The sequence below is a fragment of the Pteronotus mesoamericanus genome, unplaced genomic scaffold (assembly GCF_021234165.1).
Source record: "Pteronotus mesoamericanus isolate MK-2021 breed Mesoamerican mustached bat unplaced genomic scaffold, CSHL_Meso_final contig_20, whole genome shotgun sequence".
In the NCBI taxonomy this organism is placed as follows: domain Eukaryota; kingdom Metazoa; phylum Chordata; class Mammalia; order Chiroptera; family Mormoopidae; genus Pteronotus; species Pteronotus mesoamericanus.
This window is the reverse complement of record NW_026555085.1, coordinates 97,489,267-97,512,890: the sequence shown is the minus strand read 5'-3', so window position 1 is coordinate 97,512,890 and position 23,624 is coordinate 97,489,267. Positions and strand designations below refer to the sequence as shown.

Sequence of the window (23,624 nt, the reverse complement as noted above, 5' to 3'; positions counted from 1 at the left end):
AAACTCCTTGGTTATCCTTAAACTTGAAGCCCTTGCGATGCTTCTCCTCTGGATTTCAGAACCAAAGGGCTACACTGATTATAAGAGTAGGCAATGTCATAATGTAAAATAGATACTTGAAGCCATAGATATTATAGACCACAGATGATGTTGCTCGAAAGCATAAGACTATATTTTATCTTTTTAACTGCTGCCTTAGAGACAGAAGCCTGCCACCCTTAGGGAATTAAGGTCCCACAAAACTTAGCCATGGTTCCTGCAAGACCACAGACGTGGACCAGTGGTAACACCACCAAACTTGGTCTCTTTGGGCTTGGGCAGGGCTACAGAGGTCCTGAGGCCGTTCCTGTGGCAGTGAACACACACGCCCTCAAAAGGGGACCCGCCTGTATTAGCCTAGTCCCCATGTCCAGGCAGGGAACCAGAAGGCCTGGGAACAAGGAAAATCAAAACCAGTTTGACCAGATGTGGGTTTAAGATAGAGCATAACAGTCCCACGTGCAAGAGCACTAACGCAGCCAACACAGGAAATTTAAATGAGCTGGGCCCTGGAATGTCCAACTACCATAGCCTAATACATAGCTGTTTTCTACGTACAGACATAAAATACGAGGGGAAATAATTTCACTTGCCAAAAATTCCTCTGGTCTACATACAACACAAATGTTTGACCTAATCATCTCCTGCGTCCTAAAGAGGCGCAGAGTACAGAGATGTTCAAAACAAATCCTCATCGCCCTCCAAGGATTCTCCTGGAAACATCTTGGCAGCTGCCTCAATTCTCCATTTAATTTTGCTTGTGTGAACAAGGATTTAATGATTAGTGATGCAGATTACTATCAGCATCTGCATTTTTCAAAAGTAAACCCATGGCGCAGTCCATTCCATGCACCGCGTGGCAAGTGGGTAGTGGGGAAAGGTTATAACATCATCTTTCCAAACTTTAATTCCTGTTAACAGATAAACAAGTTCACACAGGCTGAAGGCAGGATATGTACAAGGAGAAAACACACAGAAACAGTGAGGAAAACATTTTGGCAAAATGGCTTAGATTGTTTAACTTAAACATCATTTCCCTTCTCACGCTGGTGCAGCCTCTTTACTGAGTCACACAGCTTTTCCCACTCACAGACCTTCTATTCTTTACGCCATGCAGTGCGTTCTATATTCTATAATGTATATTCTATATTTTGAGAAACTCTTCTTCAGTATTTACAGGAGCTGTGAATTTTTCCACCTCATTTAATAGCCCCTGGTCTCATTCTACACCCTTTCAAAATACGCATTAAAATAACTTTTCATAGCTTCCTCAAATTAAATATACAAGAAAAGTGAATGAGATCATTCAAATTAGTACTACTATATTTCAATCCTGAAGTCGATGACCCAGGAATCTCCCCTAATATATTTAGTTCCTCTTGTTTTAATATAGGCCCTGCAGTTTATTTCGTTTTAAAAGCCAGAGAGGCACAATCATATCCAAATGAACCATCTCTTCATTTTCAAAAACAAACTCTTTTGTAACGTGTGACAACTAATTTTAAAAAAATAGAGATAAACTATAGAATAGGAAAAACACACCTTAAAACATCAGCAACAGTGACTGAATCCTTTAGAAACACACCCAATTACACTTGACTAATTCTACTATCTACCGAACACATAGAGTTGCACATATGTACCTAGCCTTTTTAAAACAAAGAAATCAACAGGATAATTCAGTAATACTTTTAATCAGCTAACTTAATTAACAACGAGAAGTATTTCTGGCACTTTCACATTGGGATTTTCAGCACACTGTCAAAGGGTTAAACATTAGGAGGTGTCTTGTAAACACCAATTGTGTGGAATTTCCTAAAAACTCTCAGCCATGTGTGATAACAAGAAACAACAACAGTAATGAAGGACAAAGACTTGCATGGGACTCATTTTACCAAAACCATGAATCTATTTCTGAATTATTAACTTTCACAGCAGTCTGATAGACATTATTACCCTGCCCGAGACTTTCTTAACTATTATTTCACAGGGCTCCTAACAAGAGAACAGAGAACTTGCTCTAAACACAGTAAACTCACTCAAATGAGAGGCTTAATCTCATGATTAGGAACCAAGGACTCTCCCCGGATGAACCATAACATAAGCCCAGGCCACACTTACCGAGGACATGTAGAGTGAACAGCAGAATCCTAAATCTAATGCCCGGCCTTAAAGAAAACAGTTTTATTCATGATCTACAGGCTAGTATTATTCCATAGAAGGGGAAATTAACTAAGACATTCTTCTACAATGACGTGAGGAATCCAGTGAAATCACGGGTCAGCAAACATTCCCAGGAGCGCTGAATGGCCACGTGGACGGCCCCTTAGCATTGGGTGAAATACCAGGACACTGGTGGTTTGAAGATCATCAGCAAAGTCTTCTTACGGCCAGCCACGGTCAAGTCCTTCGTCGGCACCCCTTCCCGCTGTGAATCTCTTCAGGGGATCACAGTAACAAAATGTGCGCAGCCACCACAAGACTTTTAAAATCAAGTTCTTACCTGCAGAAGGATGGCCATTTTTAACTTTAACAACCTAGCTGCTTCCTGTTTCCGGGGCGGGGGGTGGAGAACCACACTAAGATACCTGGCAACCTGGCCCTGAAGGAGCTGAGGAATAAGGGACGCCCTCCTCTACACAAAATGCATTAATGACAAAGGAGCCCCTGCCCCGGGGAGGCGCGTGGGAAGGACACGCTCCCCTTGCCTCCGTATAATCCCTTCACCTGCGTATTACAGCCAATCTCCCAAAGGCTCCTTACAAACACTAGTTTATCATTCCATCTCTTTCGCCAAATACCCGACGTCTCCGCCTCGGGCAGGACCCGCCTCGTTGCCATTCCGGACCCTTCGTCTCTCCCCAGCCCCTGGCTCTCCCTCCTTTCTCAAACTCTGCAATTTTAGAAAGTTATCGTAAAATAACACAAATCTCCCTTCAATCTTCGCACTACATATAGTTCCTAAGTGTAGACAAAATAGGGAAAGCTTACCAATTCATCTCACGAACCAAATACAATAACCAAGAAATGAGGAACAAATATCGCTCCTACTTTAATGGATAACTGTGATGTCAACTTAAAAAATCAAAGGTAGTCAACTGCAAATTTGTTGAAATTATTAAGCAAGTTTTGTAAGGGAGGCGAATAATAAGTGTGCAAAGTCAGTAGGCTGCTACGTATTAGGAATAACCAGTTAAAAATTGAAGGGAAAAAAAATCCTTTTCATCACCAGCAAAATATACTAAATAACTAGGAAGAAATTAATAATAATGTATAATATCTATATTTAAAAACAATAAAAATGTTACTAAATGACACAGAGAAGGCCTAAAAGAAAATTCTGAAACATTCTATGTTGCTTGATAGGAAGACTGAAATCAATACAAGGTCAATTCTCCTAAAACTACTGTACCTATAGCTCAATCCCATAGACATTTTTACAACAATATGACAAGCTGATTCTGAAGTTCACACCTGGAAGATAACTCTGTAGAGAATAGCCAAATATATTCTTGTTGTTTTGGGGGTTTTTTTTTTTTTAGAAAAACAAGAGTGCGTTTACCCTATCAGATGGCAAAATAGACCATAAAATTACAATTTAATAGTTTGCTACTATTAAAGGTCCAGAAATAGATACAAGTTATACGGAGACTTAGAATAAGATAAAGATGGCATTTCCCCTGAGGAGAGAAAAGATGGACGCAGTAACAACTGACATTAGAACCACTGAGTGTTTCTTCTTCCCAGCCGGTTTCTCTGTGGTACAGTTTCCTGATGGCAAGACCAGCTGCACCCCAGTGTCTCCTAACTCACAGACGTCACCAAAGCCAGAAGGTGTGGGTCAGTTACTTACAGCCGCTACCCAAGTCCCCGACCCACGGTGAGCCCATCCTCGAACCAAGCCAGAATCACAGTCGTACGTTTTAACTTTCCAGTTCTCACGGGAGAGCCCAGGCCCCGCCTCTGCACACCCGGCGGCTGGCACCAGGGCCCAGGGGCCACACAGGCTGCCACTGAGTCACGGATGACTCAGCCCCTCAAAGCCCGCATGGATGCGTCCACCGCCAGTCTGCAGCCTGTTACAGGAACGCTTCCAGTCCTCCCCCAGGGCTCTGAAGGGCTCTGTTCCCTTCAGAACACGACGGTTAACCACAGTGAATTTTGCCAAGAAAAGTAACTGCTTGGCCTTGGAACAGTCTACCCCCATGCCAGGGCGGGGCCGGGTCGGGGATGGGGGGTAAGAAACACTCAATTCCCATTGCACAAGGATGATTCTTCATGGAAACCTTGGGAAGAACTTGGGGAAAATGAGTCAGAAATAACACCAAGATCATCTGTGTTTGCTGAGGAGTAAATAAAGACCTTGTGCATTTGAAATTCTGAACATGTCCCTGAGGGGAATACTGTTAAGCTCTGTGTGATGTGACATCTCACTCAGGTCCCCAATGTTCCTCTCCTTAGACTTTCTTTTTTTAATCTAGTACTGTACCTTGTCAAAGCCATGTAGCATTTTCAGAAGACCAAATGCCTGGGTTTAAGCTATTTTATGTTTCCACAGAGAAATCCAACCTATCATTATCAGAGTTCCAGCAGGGCTACAAGGCACCTCTGGGCAAGAAGTAACTGTAAAAGCAGCCCATTATAGTTCTGCAGTGGGATTACTGAGAAACATATAGGCCAGTTAACACTGGCTGTTCGTAGCTCTCAGAGCTGCCAGAACAGGCGCACTTCCAGCCACTTTACGGCAAAAGGTCCAAGTACACATCTGAAGGCTCTGAAAATGTTTCTTTCCTTCCTTCTTTGCTTTAGAGAGGATAAGGGGGAGGAGGGGAGGGAAGGTGCTCACATGCCTTTGTTGTGTGTATTGAAATCAATTTTTAAATGTGATTGGCACAGTGGGTGGGTACTAGTCTAGCTTTGGTGGCCAAAGAGATGCGTATTTTCAAGAAAATTAAATTTGACTCTAAAGGAAAAATATCACCATGCATAGAGCACACATTAAAATAACAATCTTCTCTTTTAAAAACCAGACTGTAGCCCTGACTGGTGTGGCTCAGTGGGTTGGGCGTCGTCCCGCAAACTGAAAGATCACTGGTTCGATTCCCGGTCAGGGCGCATGCCTGGGTTTCAGGCTGAGACAACAGATCAATGTTTGTCTCGTACATCAGCGTTTCTCTCCCCCTCTTTCTCCCTCCCTTCCCCATCTCCAAAATTAAATATATTAAATCTTAAAAAAAAAAACAAAAAACAAAAAAACAGGTTCTATGGGATGTTCAACAACTAAAATGGCACGTAACCAAGCACACGCTGAGTTTCCGAGCCATGCCCCCTTCCAGACCTGCCTCTTGGTGCATCGGAGGCGCGTGTACAGGGGAGGTCTCCAGCAATCAGCCTCCTATAAATGTCTATGATCCTAATTTTGAAACATCTGCATTCCCCACGCTGCCACTGCAGGACACAAAAGGGAAAGTTCGGGCCATTTGCTTAGTGAAATGAAATCCTGTTTTGGCTCTCCTATGATTTCACTTTCTTTTTATAGCTTGGCTTTCAAACATAGTAATTGCTTTCTTTTTTTTTTTTTTTAAGACCATGGATTTACACCACATTTAATTTGAGTGTCTCTATATATAGGTTTTGGTCTACTATAATAGCAAATTTACAAAATCCCACCCCTGAAGACCTAAATAGAACAGCAATTTAGGAATAGAATTTTCTTTACCTATAAAACAAAAATATTGAAGTAATCAAAGATAATTTGTCCATCAGCCACCAAAAGACAATGCCTAACTCCAGCTTCTATGATACTCAGGAAAAAAAAAAAAAACTGCACATTTCTTGCAGGAAATTTGGGGGTCTGAAAATTCATGAGATTAAAAGAATTATATCATGTTTCATTTCTCTTAAACCTCTTAGTTCTTATCATCACTGGTTCAGATATTGGTACTTAAATCTTAGAAAAAATCATTCTAGATTGCTTTCAATTCCCAGAAAGCCGATATAAAATTCACTTCTGTTCTCCAATGACTTCTTAGCAGAGCCCAGAGGCAGCGAGTACTTTGCCCAGAATCATGAAGCTGTAGGAAACACTGTGGTGCGGCCCCAAGCACTTTGGATCCAGTTGCGTCAAACCCCAGCTCTCCTGCTGAACTCCTCGCCCTCCCTGAGCCCTGCGTCCCTCCCTGCAGACTGGGAGGGGCTGTTCTGGAGAAACGCAGAGTTAAATGAGGTGCTGAGAAAGTGCCCGGTAGGGAGCGCCCCCCCCCCCAACATCGGCAGCCTCCTACAAGGTCAACAAGATAATGTGATGGCCGATGATGAAGCAGGGTCTGGAAACCCATTCTCCAGAGCCATTACTGTACCAGCCAACAACCTGCCATTCAGTAAGTGGTTTGTGGAGCAGGGCAATTAATCTAAGGCTCCAGCTAGGACTTTTCAATGTGATGAGCAAAAGCACAAAAATATTCACGTGCAGAAGGGGCTCCAGCTCACGCTTGCTGAGTGGGGACAGAAATAACGATGTTGCCCACAAGAGTCGGCCTCCAAAGGATGATGGATAACATCTGCTTTTGTCCAACTCCAACTGCCTCTTCTTCTCTGCTTGGCCACTTCAGACCATTCACTCACAGCTGGTTCCAGGCCAGGACGCCACCCAACACCTCGCGGCTGCAAAGGCAGCAAGAACGCACAGGTGCGGTGCGATGCCAGCATGCATTTGCTCCCACCTGCAGGGCGCACAGACCTGGCCAGAAGTCCCTGGGAGGACAGGGGGTCCATCATGGAGACCAGCTCTTGGCTGCTAAACTGCAAATCTTCCTAAGAACTTTGCTTCTGATCATAAAGGCCCCTCACCTTGACCCCTCAACAATCTGTGTCTTGGCAGAATCTGGCACCTTGGGTTTTCCTCCAGGCTGAGACTTGGCTCAAACCGAGCCAGGTGCCAGAAACAGGCAGCGCCTGTAGCTGAGATTCCCCTTGGCTCCGATTGTGGTCCAAAGTCCATTTCCTGAAGTGGTTGCAAGTAGGTCCAAGTCACAATCAGACATCATGAACAAAAAGAAAGGATTGCAGATTTCAAAATAAAGTAAATTCATTTGCCGGGGGGGGGGGGGGGACGACCGGAGGCAGAACACTAGGTTCCTCCTTCCCGCTCAATGCCCTAGTTTGAAAAACCACTTCTTCAAAACAGAAGCCAAAACTAGGGAAACCTAAGATGGGGATGAAAATGAATGTGCTTTATACACATCCATAGCTGCATAGCCGAGCCCAGAGCATCACACAAGCAAGCCCTGGTCACGCTTTGCTAAAAACCCTCATCAGTTCGAACGTTCACTAATGGGAGCCTGTGATTAAGCAGTCACCATATGCTAACTTCAGCAGGCTTTCACTTCTCATCACTCGGGGAATGCTGAAGAAATAGAAAACATACACGTAATGTTACACGACCAATTTAGAGTGTAAAGTACAGGGCCCAGCACAAATAAAGTCCTTTTTTTTATTACATGATTGGAAGCATGAAATTCTGTAACATAACAATATCACACTCAAGCACACCATATGACGTTTTAGGTGAAATGTTCAAATTAAAACTATAAATTATGACACCCATATTATAACCCTACCAAGCATACTCAAGCAGGCGTTAATTCTGCCAGACCCTGTAGATTTTACTAAGACCAGTGGAAATGCAAATATGTCATGTATTCATTCATTCAACAAACATCTGAGCTCCTCCTGGGGACAGAATCCAGACACTGCAGAGACCAGGGAAAAGCCATTTTTTCAGTCTTGGCTTCAAGAGGGTCAGAGTCTAGTAGAGGCACTGCTGGCCTGATCTTAGAAGATAAGACAAGCCCATTTCAAGTACAGATACAGGACCCAGGAATCAATGACAAGAGTCAAGACCGTAAGTGTCACAGACAGAAGAGTTGTCCTTGAAAATTGGATGAGGCGTGGATAAGTGGATGGAGACTGAGGAGACACCCAGAGAAAACCGCGTCAGCAAAGCTCAGGAGCCGTGCTACCTGACAGAAATAAAATATGCTGAGAAAAGTAAAAAGAAGTGAAATGAATTTCAATAATATATTTTAATCCAATCTGTCCAAATTATTCTTTTACTATATAAACTGCCTAAAAAATTATTGATAAGGTAGTTTTGTTTGTTTTTCTGTGTCTTGAGTCGGTGTGTATGTCGCACTCAGTAGCAGCACATCTGAGTCCCAGTGGCCGCGTCTGGCCAGTGACTCCCAATGCGGACACACAGGTCTCGAGGCTCCCAGGCTCCCAGTGTGCTTCTGGAGAGGCAATGACTAAGCCAATCAGGCCAAAGCAGAGGTCCATAAGAAATCCTAAAGAGAGGCTTTAAAAAGTCAGGCCGAGTTTGGCCTTCATCTGCGTGGGGACACAGGAAGTCAGTGATGTCTACGACAATAACATGAAGTAAGGTAAGACCATGCATCAAACATGGAAGCTACCACTCCAACATCTCGGACTCTCAGAGCTGCAAATCCCCTATTTCCATTCCCTTCCCGTTGTCTCCCTCATCAGCCCTCAGCCCTTCTCTGACCTACCTGTGTCCCTCCATCAGCTGGACACCTCTCATGCCCAGCCATTTCCACAATGACATCATTACCGACCTAAAGCTCCTTGCCCCTTAACTTCCTGGGATGAGCCTTGTTAGTTCCCACCGCGAAGTCAAGTCCACCTTTCCATCCCTGCTCCTGGACTAGCCGATCCCCCTGCAGGTGGCAGGAGCTACTGATGGTGAGGGAAGAGGGGACCAGGAATCCTAGTTCTTGACCTTCACCAGAGTCCTCCCTGCAACAGCTTCTCTTTCTCCTGGGGTGTAATTCTCTACGCACTCCACACCCCAACAGAAACTGTCCCAAACTTCTGCACACGCCCACGTCTGCTCAGCCAACAATGCTGCCTCCCGTATTATTTTTAAATCGCTGTCCCTCAGCTTCCTTCCTCTAAACCTTGAAATCTTCCTCCCTCTTCCCCTGGCCCTCCTGCCCACCTCAGGCGTCCTCGCTGCCCGGGCCTTCGCCTGGGCCCGAGGTGACCCCGCAGAATCGCGAGCCCACTCCTCGGGCGTCTTCCTCCTGCATCGCACTGCGTCTGTGGCCTCCTGTGCTTCCCAACCCGCCCAGCTTGCCCTGCACTAAATGAGCCTTTCACTCTCCTCAGCCACCATTCCATTGTTCTTTTTGGCCCCTGAAGATTTTCCCCCAAAGTCTCTTTTGACAAAGCAGGTCCTTGTCATCTCTACTTCGTCACCATCCCTGACAGCGAGACATGGGGCTTCCATTCCCAACTGCTCTCTGAACAGTTTCCAATGCAATGGACTCTTCTCATTCATTTGCAACCAACACCGGAAAGTTATAAGGAAGAAAGTAAAATTAGTTACATCGCCGCACTCTGATGTACTGACCTGGAATATTCTAGTGGCCACCGTTCCCCCTGTGTCTGCACACATACATGCACAGGTCATTTTGCAAGTACTTTTTATTTACCTCCTGTCTGCCTCCTCCAACAAAACCAACGCCCCCCACCCTGCCCCCAGCAGCATTAACCAAGAGACTGTTTTTTATCATTTCATATTTCACAAAAACAAGATCCAAGTATCCAAGGTTCTTTGCCTCCTCTTTTCTTGTGGGAATCCTTCCAAGTCAAGCGGCACAGAAATTCAAGGCATGGATGTGCCACATTCTATCCAACCATTCTCCAGTTGAAAGCATTCGCTTCGTTCCCAGTTCTGTGCCACTACAAACAATGCGGCAATAAATATTCTTGTACAAACACATTACACACAGCTGCTTTTACTTCTGTGAGGTGGAGGCCCAGGGGCGAGATTGCTGGGTCAAAGGCTATGTGCCTTTTCCATTTTAATAGACTCCGCCAGCCTTTCGACAGGGGCGCTTCCCTGGCCGTTCAGGAGGGCTGCCGCCCCCAGCATTCCTGCTAGCAGGAGGTGCTGTCATTTCTGAAGTTTTTGCCAGTCTGACAAGCTGACACATAAGTTTTAAAAACTTGTCCCTCAAATCCCTGCCTTCGCAGCCCTCAGGAAATGAATGCCCTTCTCTGGCAGCCTTTTCGGGGCCACCCTCTCTGTCCCCTCGTCTTTCGTATTTTACTTCCAAAACTTAAGCAACAAAGTTGCATCCCTGTCCTGTCCTCTACTCCTCTCTCCTCCCATCCTCTTCTGTGACAACATCATTCTTCCATGAGATTTAGTAACCGCCTCTAGGAGCTGTAGCCATGCCCATATACCCAGCCAAGACCTCTCTCCTGAGCTCCAGACTTCCAACTGCTCAAGGGACATTTCTCGGAACAGCCTGCTGACACCAGAAATCAGCAGGATGAAACCGAAACTGCTCTTAACTCGCTCAAAACCTCAGGAATACCATCTTAAAAAAAAAAAAAAAAAAGATTTTATTTCTTTATTTTTAGAGAGGGAAAGAGAGGGAGAAAGCGAAGGAGAGAACCCTCAACCCAGGCATGTGCCCTGACTGGGAATCAAACTGGCAGCCTTCCGCCCTGCGGGATGACGCCCAACGCCCTGAGCCATGCCGGTCAGGGCAGGAGCACCATCCCCATCACAGGCACACAGGTTTGAACGTCCGGCACCAGAATTCACTCTTCCCTACACGTCGGCCCCATATCTAGCCGGTTGCCCAACCTAGGTAGTTCCCAGTCCTCTCTCACACCCATCGGATGCAGACCTCCCACAGACCACCGGGACCCCTGCAATGGCCTGGTGCAGCCCCCAGGCCCAGCACATCCCTGACCCTGATGGTCCAGCCTGCCGTCACCTCCTCAGTTACAGATCCAGCTGAGCCCAAATGTCACAACCACACTTCCAAGACCTTCCCAGTCCTGTTCCAACCTACCTTTCCAGCCTCTGGACCACAACTCCGTCCTGCTCCAAGCACGACAGGCACGTGACTGGCTGCTGCAGCGGGGAAGGGAGCCTTGTCTGATAGGAGGAGAATGTGCGGGGAAGAAACAGAAAGGTAAGCAGATGTTCCCTGGAATGCTCTCTGTGGCTCTGGCCCTGCCAAAGGAATGCCTTTTTTTCTTAGCTTTAAGAGGGAAAATATTTTGTAGAAGAAACTAGATACGTGAATGAATCATTTAACATAAACTTACTAGAAACTACAATAAAATGTACCCGCTTACTCCAAAACGACCAAAACTAAAAAGAAGAGCAAGAAAACCCTCTGTCAAAGTCAAAAGCACCCTTCCATTTATGCAAAGAGCAGAGAATTGTTTTACAGTCACATCTGCCCCATGATAGAGTTTCACGAATTGGATATTCATAAATGGCTGACATTAAAGCTCAGCAAGAGAACCCAGTTACATTAGAACAGACAAAATCACTAGGGTGAACTATACCTCGCTGACTAAACAAAAGCGGAAGAGACAAAACTCAAAAACTATTTGGTATGATACTCCATCTTCAAACCAGTAACTGGAAAAAAGAACATTGAAAATAATGCTTTAAAAAACACTGAGTTGATGCCTAGGAATTAAACTTTGTCCTAATTGAAGAAAGATAATAAAGAAATAAGAGGTAAGATCAATGACCTCAAAGAGTACAACTCTTAGATATAGAGAGGAAACATACACCTAGGAAGCAAGATAAGGGATGAAGAAATGGATCTTCAAGGGCAAAAAGTCCATACAAGTAGAACAGGAATAGCATGAGGTTAGTCAAAATAGATTTTATGAACTCTGGTACACAGAAAAGGTCCCCACATTCTTTCTGTCAAAGCAAACAAAATAATAATCTACTCCACCTAAGTTGTTTAAAAGAGGGGGAAAAATAAAAATAAAAAATTTTTTTTAAAAATCCTGCCTAACAGTATCTAATGTGTTCCAGCCTCGCAATAATGATTAGACCCAAGTTCACTCATAGTTACTTAGCACTTTGGAAAGACTGTGAGCTGCTCCAGAATGGGACTCACGCCTCTTTTGATGGAAGTGTCAACGATCCATCATCCATGCTAATGGCGGGATGCGGAGTCACAGACAATTTAACCAGCTGTCAGGGCTGGGCAGCTCTTCAGGATTCCATATGGCTTGTAAAACGCACATGGGCTCTGCGCCCCTCCCCCTCTCAAGCAAGAACCAGGAGGAAGGAGGCGAAGTCAGCCAACCTAGGATCCAATCCCAACTCTCTTCCTCAATATCCTCATCTACAATATGGATTTCCACAATTCTTTTTATTTCATGTGGGGGGCAGTCACTTAAAAAGCTGTGTGGCCCTGGATGGTGTGGTTCAGTGGATTGACTGCTGGCCTAAGAACCTAAAGGTCACTGGTTCAATTCCCAGTCAGGGCACATGCCTGGGTTGAGAGCCAGGTCCCAGGTCGGGGCATGGGAGAGGCAACCAATCAACATCTCTCACACCAGTGTTTCCCTTTCTCCCTCCCTTCCCTTCTCTCTAAAAATAAATAAAATCTTTTTTAAAAAGGATGAAACGAATACCAAAGACATTCAAATTAAAAGTGTGTAAAAAAAAAAAAAAAGGCTATGTGAAAGCACCTAGCACGGGGCTGACACCTGAGAGCCGGTACCTGGCAGTAGCACGCTTTCCCTCTCCTGCCTTGAGCCCCTCGACGTCTCCTGGCATGCCAATTCCCAAGTACAGAGTTCTCTGAAGCAAAAACTTTAAAGCAAAAGAGACAACGCTCTATGCCAAAAGGGGAATTTAGAGACTATCAAACAACAGAAATAAGCAGAGAGGAATTTTCTTACCTGCTCTCTGGATTCCCTACACACACACACACACACCCCCCCACCCCCTTCAGAAGCCCCAGTGATCCAAATGGCTGCTGACCTCAAACCCCAGCTGCACTGCAGGTGCCCTGAGGAGCATCTTATGCTCAGAGGGAAGGTGGCGTCCCGCCCGGGAGAGCGGCAAGGTGTGAGGGGCGGCAAGAGGAGAGAGAGAGAACTCAGAAGCCCTATTGTGGTGTCCGCACTTAACAGGCAGGAGAGACTGAGTGAGTGGGAAAGTGTTTCTACAATAGCATCACAAACTGTCCTGTGCTTAATTCTGTGAAATATCATCATGTACATTATAGAGTTGTGATTTAAAGGGCTTTGCTCAGTGGGCTTGCTTTGGTTCTCCACACTCTCGCCCACCCAGCACAGAGGTAGAACAAATTGATTTCTGTCAGATCATAGTCCATCAAAAGCTCAAAGCAGGGTGGGGGAGGAACCATCCAAACATGTGAGGATTTTCTTCCTCTTCCTGCTCCGTGAACTTTGTTTTTCTCAGTGAACCCAGAGTGAAGAGCAGAACGAGAAACGGGGCCCGAGGTGAAGAGCGGCACCACAGCGGAAAATGGAATTGGACAATGTGTGTGTAGCAGGGGGAGGGGCGGTAGAGACAATGCGGACTGGAACAGAAAATGTTTGTGATAAACTGGCCAGAAGGAAAGATGATCTCTTTGAATTTGCGGGCTCTGCTCAAACACTGCATGTTACTTATTAACCACTCCTTTTTTCCTTTCTGCAAAGAAACCCAGTACAGTATCAGCCTTGATATATTTACAGTACTTCTCTTGGCGGAGGGCCAGAGTCTACATTTGGTTTTAAAAGAAGGTCCTTCCTGCATGGAAGCTGTATCTCAAAAAGCCAAAACACACATTGAGAAAAGTGGAGCCTCTTGTTAACATTTTCCAAGCGCACAGTAGCTATGCACCATTTGGTGCCCACCAGAGTCCCCCCAAAAGTCTGAAAAGCCTGCCAACTTCTCTATGCAATCACAAGAATAGTCCTGAAAAAGTGTCCTTTTGCAAAAGAGCTCCATTTTTTCCTGGTATGCCCATCAAAAGTTTACTGTCTCCCCAGAGAGAGTTCACTGGTTTTAGTGAGTTGGCCACAAATCAAAAAAGCTGTAATTAAATGGATTTCTCAGAGCCAGATAAGGTATAAAAACTAAGGGTGAGCCCAAAGGAACTAAAATTATGCTTAGCACATGTTTGAATTATATGCTAGTCATAAAGCAAACTGCTGTCAGACACACCTCCGAGGAACAAGACAGGTCAATAGGAAGTGGACACAGACAAGGCATTCCTCAGTTCAGACAGAGAGTGGCCGAAGTAACCGTGTTCAGTGTTCAGAGTAGATTATTTCACACCCAATTATCTTAATATGGTAAAAATCTGAGAAGCCACACGATCTCAGTTCACTTTGTTTGATTTAGAACTTGAGACGGCCTTGGGATGCAGGCCCAGGGGAGAGAGCTTCTAATTCAAAAGCTAAAACCCAGACCAAATGAGCACCTGTCCAAAAGTTCCCTAACTAATGTCGATTCCAGAGCAACGCCCCCACTTCCTCATGATAACTGTGCCTCACAAGTGGCTATCTGAACTAGCTAAGGAATCATCTCTTATGTCACTCCACGTTGTAGAATGCTTACCCAACATTAACAAGGGCTGGGATTTAATTTAAAATTAGTTCAATTTTAAAGTTAAAAAAAATAACTTGTATTTACTGATTTTAGAAAGAGGAAGATGTGTGTGGGGGGGAGGGGGGAAGAGAGCAAGAGAGAGAAAGAGACCGACTTGTTGTTCTACTTAGTTATGCATTCATTCGTCGATTCTTGTCTGTGCCCTGACCAGGGATTGAACCTGCAACCTTGGCATATGGGGACAATGCTCTAACCAAATGACTACCAATCAGAGCAAAAATAAATAATATTTGCCTCTCTCCCAGGCTTAAGAAAGTGGACAATCTAGCCCTGGCTGGTGTGGCTCAGTGGACTGAGTGCCGGCCTGCAAACCAAAGGGTCACTGGTTCGATTCCCAATCAGGGCACATGCCTGGGCTGGGAGCCAGGTCCCCAGTAGGGGGCACTCGGCAGACAACCACACATTGATGATTCCCTCTCTCCCTCCCTTTCCCTTTCTCTAAAATAAATCAATAAAAATCTTTTTAAAAAAGAAAAGAAAATGGACAATCTGTTGAACTATGTATATAGCCCTCCCTTGTCTCTAAGAAAATTTCACCCAGAACAAAGCTGGCCACCAGTGATTCAAAGTGTATGTCTATAATATTTTTACAAATCTGTTATAACAACACATGTATAGCCCTAACCAGTGTGGCTCCGTTGGTGGGACATCAGCCTGCAAAGCACAAGTTCACCAGCTCCATTGCCAGCCAGGGCACATGCTTGGCCTGCAGGCTCAATCCCCAGTCAGGGCATGTGCGAGACGCAGCCAATCAATGGGTGTTTCTCTCTCACATTGATGTCTCTCTCCCTCTCTTCCTCCCTCCTTTTCCCTCTCTCTAAAAATAAATAAATAAGTAAAACCTTTTGTTTAAAAAACACATCTGTAGAACTTTAAAGGCGGTCACGGGGCCCCCAGATCACCTGGCGCGGTTATGCAGACCATGGGCAGTGGGCATTCTCAGCACACGGATCTGCATCATTTAGCATGAACGCAGACATCTGGGCAGAGTGTGGGGCGGAGGTTTCCATGCGGAGGAAGAGCAAAGCAAACATCAGAGAGTCTGTTCCGTCCCGGAGCAGCAGGCCCCACGTGCCCTCTAGGAGCTCGGAAGAGCCCACGGCCTCCCATCTGCTGGCTGATGCCTCAAATGCCACTCTCGGAGCTTCTGTCTTTTCTTGCTTCAGTCCCTCAAACTTTTTCAAAAACTACTGTTCTCTATCTCCTTTCACCTCCAGCTGTAAAATTCATTCTGGAAGGAGAGGCAGGAGAGAGTAAGGAAGGACAGAAGCAGAGATGTACATATTTTAGAAAATCTCCTCAGGGGCCCCTCCCCCCAGACTGAGAACCTCTGCTTTAGCTAAGGCTCCGGCCTGTTCTGTGTATCCTTTGGAGATATTTCAGGATATCTGTCTATCCATCCACCCATCCATCTGTCCTAGGAATATAGATATATAGATCCATACAGATATAGATATACATCTGTATGCAAGACATTATTTTGCCTTGTAACTTAGCATACTTGCATGTGATGGTTAATTTTATTTGTCAACTCGGAGGGTCTTTGGGGATGAGGTTCACATTAAATCAGTGAACTCTGAGTAAAACAAATTGCCCTCCACGATGCAGGTGAGCCTCATCCAGTCTGTGAAAGGCATGGACCGACTAAAAAGACCTGCCCAAGGAGAAGAGGGAGTTCTCCGGGAGAGAGCTTTCAGACTGCGTCTGTGCCGCCGGTTCTCCTGGGCCTCCCGGCTGTCTGACCGCACTGAAGATTTTGGATTGGCCAGTCTCCATAATCACGTGAGCCAGTTTCCTATAATAAAACTTCTCCTACACCTATACACATCCAATTGGTTCTCTCTTTCTCTGGACAACCCTAATACACCATATATAATAGACACCCACACACAGAGATGTATAAAATTAATATATATTAAACTAAAACAAAAGTTTCAAGAAACAGTAACTTTCCTCACTACATGCAGTATATTTAGATACTCTCTAATCCATATCATGCTTTGTTGGTCTACTTTGTGTGCGTCTTAGTATGGCTCTTGGTTAAAAAAAACAAGTCAAAAGCCACTGAAATTTTTTTTACAGTTTCTCCCTATGTCTAGAACTAAAAAAAAAAAAATTAACCTGACCCACTAAATTGATGTCACTACCCATGAGTCATAGTTTGAAAACCACTGTTTTATTCAAAAGGCAGTAAACAGTGTTCTGCACCTGAATTTCTTCACTTAACATAGGTTTTTCCATATTTATGGATATTTAGTTTATTTCTATTTAGATCTTTTCTTATAAGGACAGTGAGCTAAGAAAGAAAAGCAAAAGTAAGTGTTTCAAAAAACGCAGGACAGAGAACTCATTGAGTACCAAAGTCAAGAGTTAACTACAGTCTCACTGATTTTAGGGCTTCTGAAAGTGATGACAAAAGGAGCCGAGAGCGGCGGGCAGGCCTCACCTGCAGCCCGTGTGACTTCCTGAAATCCCTCCCTCCCGTTACCGAACCCCTGGGACGCCTGCTCCTGCTCTTATCCATTTTCCAGCAAAGATTCCACTAAAGATTAGGAAACTCAATCTCAGGTTTGACCGCGAGACTAACAAGAACAGGTTAAATTATTTCAACTCAATTACAGGTACCTGCTCGGCGCCAGGCAGGACGGCACAGCAGTTACCCAAATCACATCCCCGCCCCCCGTTTCCTTTCTTCCTACAATTTCCCCATTTGTGCCTGAAATGTGCTGTAATCTTTTACGTTACCATCAAAGTCTCAAACTCATTGACTGCCTACCTACCCACATAGCCTAAACACGTTCTGTATATTCAAAAGTTAAGTCTTGCCCTGGCTGGTGTGGCTCAGTGGGTTGAGCTCTGGCCTCCAACCAAAAGTTCACCAGATTCCCAGTCAGGGCACGTGCCTGGGTTGTGGGCCAGGTCCCCAGCAGGGGGCGTGTGAGAGGCAACCAGTCAAGGTTTCTCTCCCTCTCTCCCACCCTTCCTCTCTCTCTAAAAATAAAATCTTTTTTTTTTTTAAAGTAAGCCTTTTGGTCAGATTCTTTCAACAGTTTCAAGAGCGTACAGAATCAAAGAGAAAGATACAAATGCGAGGGGTCTTAAAAACCATCTCTACCCCTGACTTCATTACTGTATTAGGTCCTTCAGAGGGACCTTCGTGGGGTGGGAGGCACCTCCCCATCTCCACCCCAATGCTGGGCAAGCATAGTCCCAATTTATTATCTCTTTTGAATTTGAAGTTTCACACAACATATAGCCTTGAAAAACAACAACAAAAAACCCCTCCCATTCAAAGGTGTGAAAACCACCATTATTGTGCCCTTTCACCCATAGGAAGACAGACCCCGAGGGGCTGAATGGTGCCCATGCACCTACCTCCCCCTTCGGTGCAGACCAACACAGCCCCTCCAGGGCGGCGGTTCTCCACACGGGGCCCCAGGTCCACAGGAGCTGCACCCCCAGAAACGCCTCGGAAATAAAAACTCAGGCAATCCCAGAGACTTGGGTTGGAACAAGCCCTCCAGGATATTCGGTGCCCTAAATGTTGGTGTTCTGGAACGATCCCGTTTTTCTTTCCATTGGTCTCTTCCTCTCCCTCTTCTGACCTCCATGTCACTACTGCAGTGCTCAGGGAGCAAGTGCCCCCCAAACACTGAACCTCACTAGAGAGTCGCCCACTGAAACGGCAGCGACCCCATAGGAAGGCACGCCAACACCGCTACGATGCAGTCCGTACTTTGCTGTCCTCTCCATAAGAACACCCACATCCAAAAGAGTCAAACAGAAGTTTCCAAGCTTTCAAGAAATAGCTCTGGAGGGCAGGATTTATGAATGTGCAGAGAGTAAACCTCCAAAGGGACGAGCCATCCTCTGAAACTTACTTCCAGAACCCCAGGATCCTGGTACCCGACTGCTAGAGACCAAAACACATCTGCCAAGAGTGCCAAAAAGACAGAGAGAGAAAACAAGGGGAGATTGTTAAACAGCTCCTTCCAGGAAAGCCTCATTTGGGTACTTAAAACCAAGTAGGTACCCAGCTGTTTCTCTCGCCAGCCTGCCTGCCCTGGTTAATGCCACCATACCTCCTATTTTGTGGGGTCTGAGGAGCGAGCCAGTCACCTGCACAGCTGAATTTGCCACCTCCTACAAAGCAAACATATGAGAGGCCCCAGGCCGACTAGCTGCTAGCTGTAAGCCACATCCCAATCTCATGCTAGTTTAACAAATTTCAAGAATGCCAGGTGAAAAAAAAATAAAGAATGCCAAATGAGAAACGACAACACGAAGCTTGTGTATCTAAAACTCAGGGGCATTACTGTCCAAATCAACGTTTCCAAACCAGTGTCTCATTTTTCCCTTTATGCAGTCAAATATTTTAAACTAGTCCCTGTTAAGTAAGCACTAGATGAACTTTCATCTTCAAAAGTAAATATATATATTAAGCAGGACTGGGGGTAGAGGAGGGAGAGGGAGTGGGAGGGGTGCATGAGGGAGAAGCTTCTAGCTCACTTCCCCAACCGGTAACGCGAATAGTGTGACTGGCTCACAGGGAACATACATGAGGCCGTGGCCTCTGCTCAGTCCTTCCCTTAGGATGTGTCAGAACAGAGGGCCACACTACAATAATAGCGACTGGATGGGCGAAGCCTTCCTCATCTCTTAGCACTGCCCGTCCCCACCCCCCACACAAGCTCCGACCTGCTGGCACATACCCGCAGAAGCCTGCATAATCATTCAGTAACGAAGACACAAAGCTCGAAAACCAGACTGCAGACCGCAGCTGAAGGGAGATATTTTTTCGACTGGACAGTACACTCCCTTTCCTTGGCTGCTCCACGGTCACTGCAAGGCTGGAGGTGGCAGGCCTGAGGACAGAGGGCAGGCTGGGGAGCACCGGCACAGCCGCCTCACAACGGACGCCTGTAGCAGCCCCGGCCACCGACTGTCTGCACCGGCGCAGCGCTAACCTCCTCCGCTACCTTGGATAGAATCAAGACAACAGGGACTTTGAGCTTCACTTTATAATTATTTTGTTTACAATTAATATAAAGTCGATAGACTTTGAAGATGTCAGTTGCTTCTTTTTAAAACAATTCCTGACAAAAAAAAAACAATCTATTTATAACATAAAGGCCAGCAAAGCTTACACAACATAAAGGGGTGAACTAGACTGCTTCTAAGGTTCTTTCCAGCTCAAATAACGGATTGGGTTGGCCCAAAAAGTTCATTTGGTCTTTTCCATATGCTGGCTCTAGTAGTGCTTAGTTGTCTTTAACTTCAGTCAAAACAGTTTTGTTAGATTGTATTGTGACAGCTGTCATATCAGCATGCACTTTAAAAAAACTTATCAAAATTGGTGGATTTTTGTACAGCCATTTTAATATTGCAGATGGAAAAAATACATGACATTTTTGGTGCATTATGCTTTATTATTTAAAGAAAAGTAAAAACACAACTGAAACACAGAAAATGATTTGTGCAGTGTATGGAGAAGGTGCTGTGACTGACCGAATGTGTCAATAGTGGTTTGAGACGTTTCTTGGTACTATCAATATTTTGGCCAAATAAATCTTTGCTGTGGGGCTGTCTTATGCACTGGAAGACATTTAGCAGCACCCCTGTCCTCTCCCCACTAGAAGCCAATAGCAGGAGACAGCCGACATACTCAAAATACCCAAATCAATCAAGTTATTGGTGAAAATGAAAAATGTGTCATTTATTTTATGGGGGAGAAAAAACATACGGACTTTTTGGCCAAGCCAATATACAGCATCCTCAACCCCCTACTCACACGTAATTCGGAAAAGGCCTAGTTATCTTGGGGCAGGTGACACCAGCTGCTTTAGCCAAGATAAGCAGCTGCAGCTGAGGGCCACTGTCTGTACTTCAAGCCCTGCTTTCCTCTGGGCAGGATCTAATGGCCACAAGCTAAGAAGTCCCTTTGCCTTTGCTAATTCCAAAATTTCCTAGGTTTAGTTTCCATTGCCATTGAAAATCTTAAACATTTCCTGGCTTTTTGATGTGATCCTCATAGCAGGTCCTTCTAACTTTTAAGCAAGAGGAAAAAAGTCAAGGGCAAAGGATTCTGGGATCTAGTCCTAGCTGCGCTTGTTGTAAACCCTTAGGACAGGAAATTAAAGCTGGTCATTTCCCTTCCCCAAAACATCAGGCTTCTCTTCTGAAAAAAAAAAATGGGTTGAATTAGATGATTTCTGAAGGTTTTTCTGTTCTAAAATGCTTACTGATACATGACGACCATAAAGTCACAGAGCGTGGCTTGTGATTTGGAGCCACCACATTTCGAATATGCACACATGACTAGAAAGCCTCGTGTCTGGATCACTATTAGCTACATGTCTTCTAAAGTTTCTCACCTCTTCTGCTGCACACAGAAATCGAACTGTACTTTTGCACTTTGAGATTATTCAAGAAATTGTAATGTACTCTATACATGTTTTCAGGTTTTCCTTTATAAGGAAGTTATACACGGTGCTATTTAACATTGACAACAAAATGTGTGCACACACCCATCCGCTTTCAGAGCTACTCATTCGCTGATGTGCTGAAAGTGCCAAGTGCTGGCCATCAGCTCTGTTTATGCCATTCAAGTTTGAGTGAATTTTCGAACTAATAAGATTTATCAAACCATCAAAATCTAGCTTCTGTGACAGACAGCTCTTCAGAAACGCCGCAGTGCAATGACATTCTCTTCTCAACAAACGCCAAGACTCCCACAATTGCCAACCATCTTTCTAGACTCAGCCTCCTCACACATTTAGATGAATGGCTGAGATGGAACTTCACACAGTTCAGATTTAGTGACATCCCTACATTTTTAAAGACAGGTAATGTTAAAATCCAATTACATGGAGAGCGATAACGGAACTAAACACAACAGGGCCTGTTAGTATTGCTTAGGAAAGGGCTGTTATTGAAGAGAGAGTACTTCTTCATTAATAGTTATTACAAAATAGATATTTCTAAGTTGATTGAAATATTCCCTACTAGCGTTCACTATCAATATGCTTATAATATGATCCACAGCCCTCAGGATCACAGATAACCTCCTAGGAATGTCTAGTTACTCGGTCTGCATTTATCAAGACCCATTCATTGGCCCCGGCTCCCACCTGGCAGTGGAGGAGGGTCACTTGTCACCCAGTCATGCTCAAATGCCAGTGAGCACAATAGCACATTATAAATATAGTACTTTGGATTTTTACAAAATTCTTCCTTTGGCTTTTGTATACTCCCATTGCTGCATAAGATTTTTGAGTTTTATAGCTGAAAGATACCCTAAAAGCCATTTAATCCACCACCAAAGTTACAAATTAAGAAATGGAAACCCAGAGAGAATGCCACAGTTTGTTCAAGATCACACCACTATTTCTGGCAAAACGACCCAAAACCCAGAGCTCCAGCCTTTGTTCACTATGCTTGGCTGACTAGCTGGGTCATTCATTGCCTCTGACCAGACAAATACCAAGAACAACGTAACCAAGCACATATCTTTCCAACAGTCCATCCTTTGTTGTCTATCAGAATGGAGAGAAGTAAAGGCACTGATACAAGTCACATGTGCCCAAAACATCACAAACAGCAACTTTATGGAATGATCGCTTTTATGCAGTGAAGAAGTTGCACTGGGAGAGGGGAAGGATGGGCCTCCACCGTGTGGGACACACAGTCATGTAGAAGGTGGCCCCTGTGTGTGGTGAGGACGTGGTCACTTTTACAGAGAAAATGAAAGTTAGAACAGGACCCAGGAGAGCTCCAGAAGGCGGACATCTGAGAGGAGTCTGCAGGGCTGAAGAAAGCAGCTCTTTCCAGTCAAAACAACCAAACTCAGGTATCGAAGATGAAAAAACATGACCAGCGAGCAGGGTTTGGACGTATGTATAATGAATGGATCCAGTCCGTGAGATTTCTGGTTTTCTTATAAATACTGCATTAAATGAAGTTATGTACTCACGTGATATGCAGGGCACTCCAACAAAAAGTCCCACAGACAATTGTTAAGGGAGAGTTATTCCAGAAAACCACAGTTTCATGGAATGATTGAGATTTTCCAGAAGGGAAGTTCAAGACAGACCAGCTCAGTGGGAAAATATTTTGGTTTCTGATTTGGCAAACGTTCGTCAAGGCATCATGTCTTCATACAGGAGGTATTCACCCCAGCAGCTTGAAATGCCACTAACACAAACGGGAACTTTGTCCACTTCAATGTATTCCAGGCACTTTCATCCTCCGTTTCTGTTCATCCTTATGAAAGCCCTCTTTTGAAAGTGCAGTAAAATCCATTTTAAACCAGCTTCATGGTTCCCCAGAATGGTAAGAGTAAAGATGACCATTATTCTATCAACCCCCATGCTAGCATGAGGCCCAAGAGAGAAGCTAATTAGAAATTGATGCCTCAGCTATAGAAGACACTGGAAATCATTCAAGAACAATTTTATTTTCTCCCTGAGGAATCTAACACCCCCAGTTGTTCAAGTGGGTGGCCAAGTGAGAAAAAGGCGTGTCCCAGAGCAGACTTCCGGCCGACAGCTCCCCAATATTGCGGCACTGCTACCGCTTCACACTGAGTCAAGATGGAAAAACCTTAATTTTATTTTACTTTTGGCATTTTATTATTGAGAAAGTTCACTTCCAGACTCAAATATTTGTCAAAGGGTCAGTTAACTTCGTCATCGTGATATTTCCTTTAAGAACAAGTTCGGCAAACCCTGTGCACATTCCATCAGCCACGGTTTAAAAGTGTTCCCTAGGGCACCACGCTGAGCCTGCAAAGCATTGCCTGTGAAGAAGAACCCACCAACAGCCGGATGTCACCCAGCCCCAGGTGACCATGACTGGTACAGACTGCGCAGGAACGGAGTGCCTAGAAGCACAGAGACAGGGCCTCACACTCCAAAAGAAGGAAGCTCCGCTGAGTTACCAGGTGAGGACTCGCAAAGGCAAGGACAGAGGGACCGTGTCACAAAGGAATGGTACAATGAAGGAATCTGGCCACATCTCCCACCCAGCCCCTAGCTCCTTCCTGCCGAACACCTTTATTTAGGGAAGCCAGGCAGACAAATGGCAGACAGCGGGAAGGGAGAGC

At 45.0% G+C, this 23,624-nt stretch overlaps 1 protein-coding gene across 1 annotated transcript in view; it reads right to left on the bottom strand.

Moving 5' to 3' along the window:
• The window catches only part of TIAM2 (TIAM Rac1 associated GEF 2), a 175,751-nt gene extending 164,737 nt beyond the window's left edge, over window positions 1–11,014 (bottom strand). Inside the window, exon 1 of the mRNA XM_054570137.1 lies at window positions 10,929–11,014. The gene's annotated coding sequence lies outside the window, so the exon portion shown is untranslated. The remainder of the gene's footprint in view (window positions 1–10,928) is intronic.
• Between the last annotated feature and the right edge of the window lie 12,610 nt (window positions 11,015–23,624).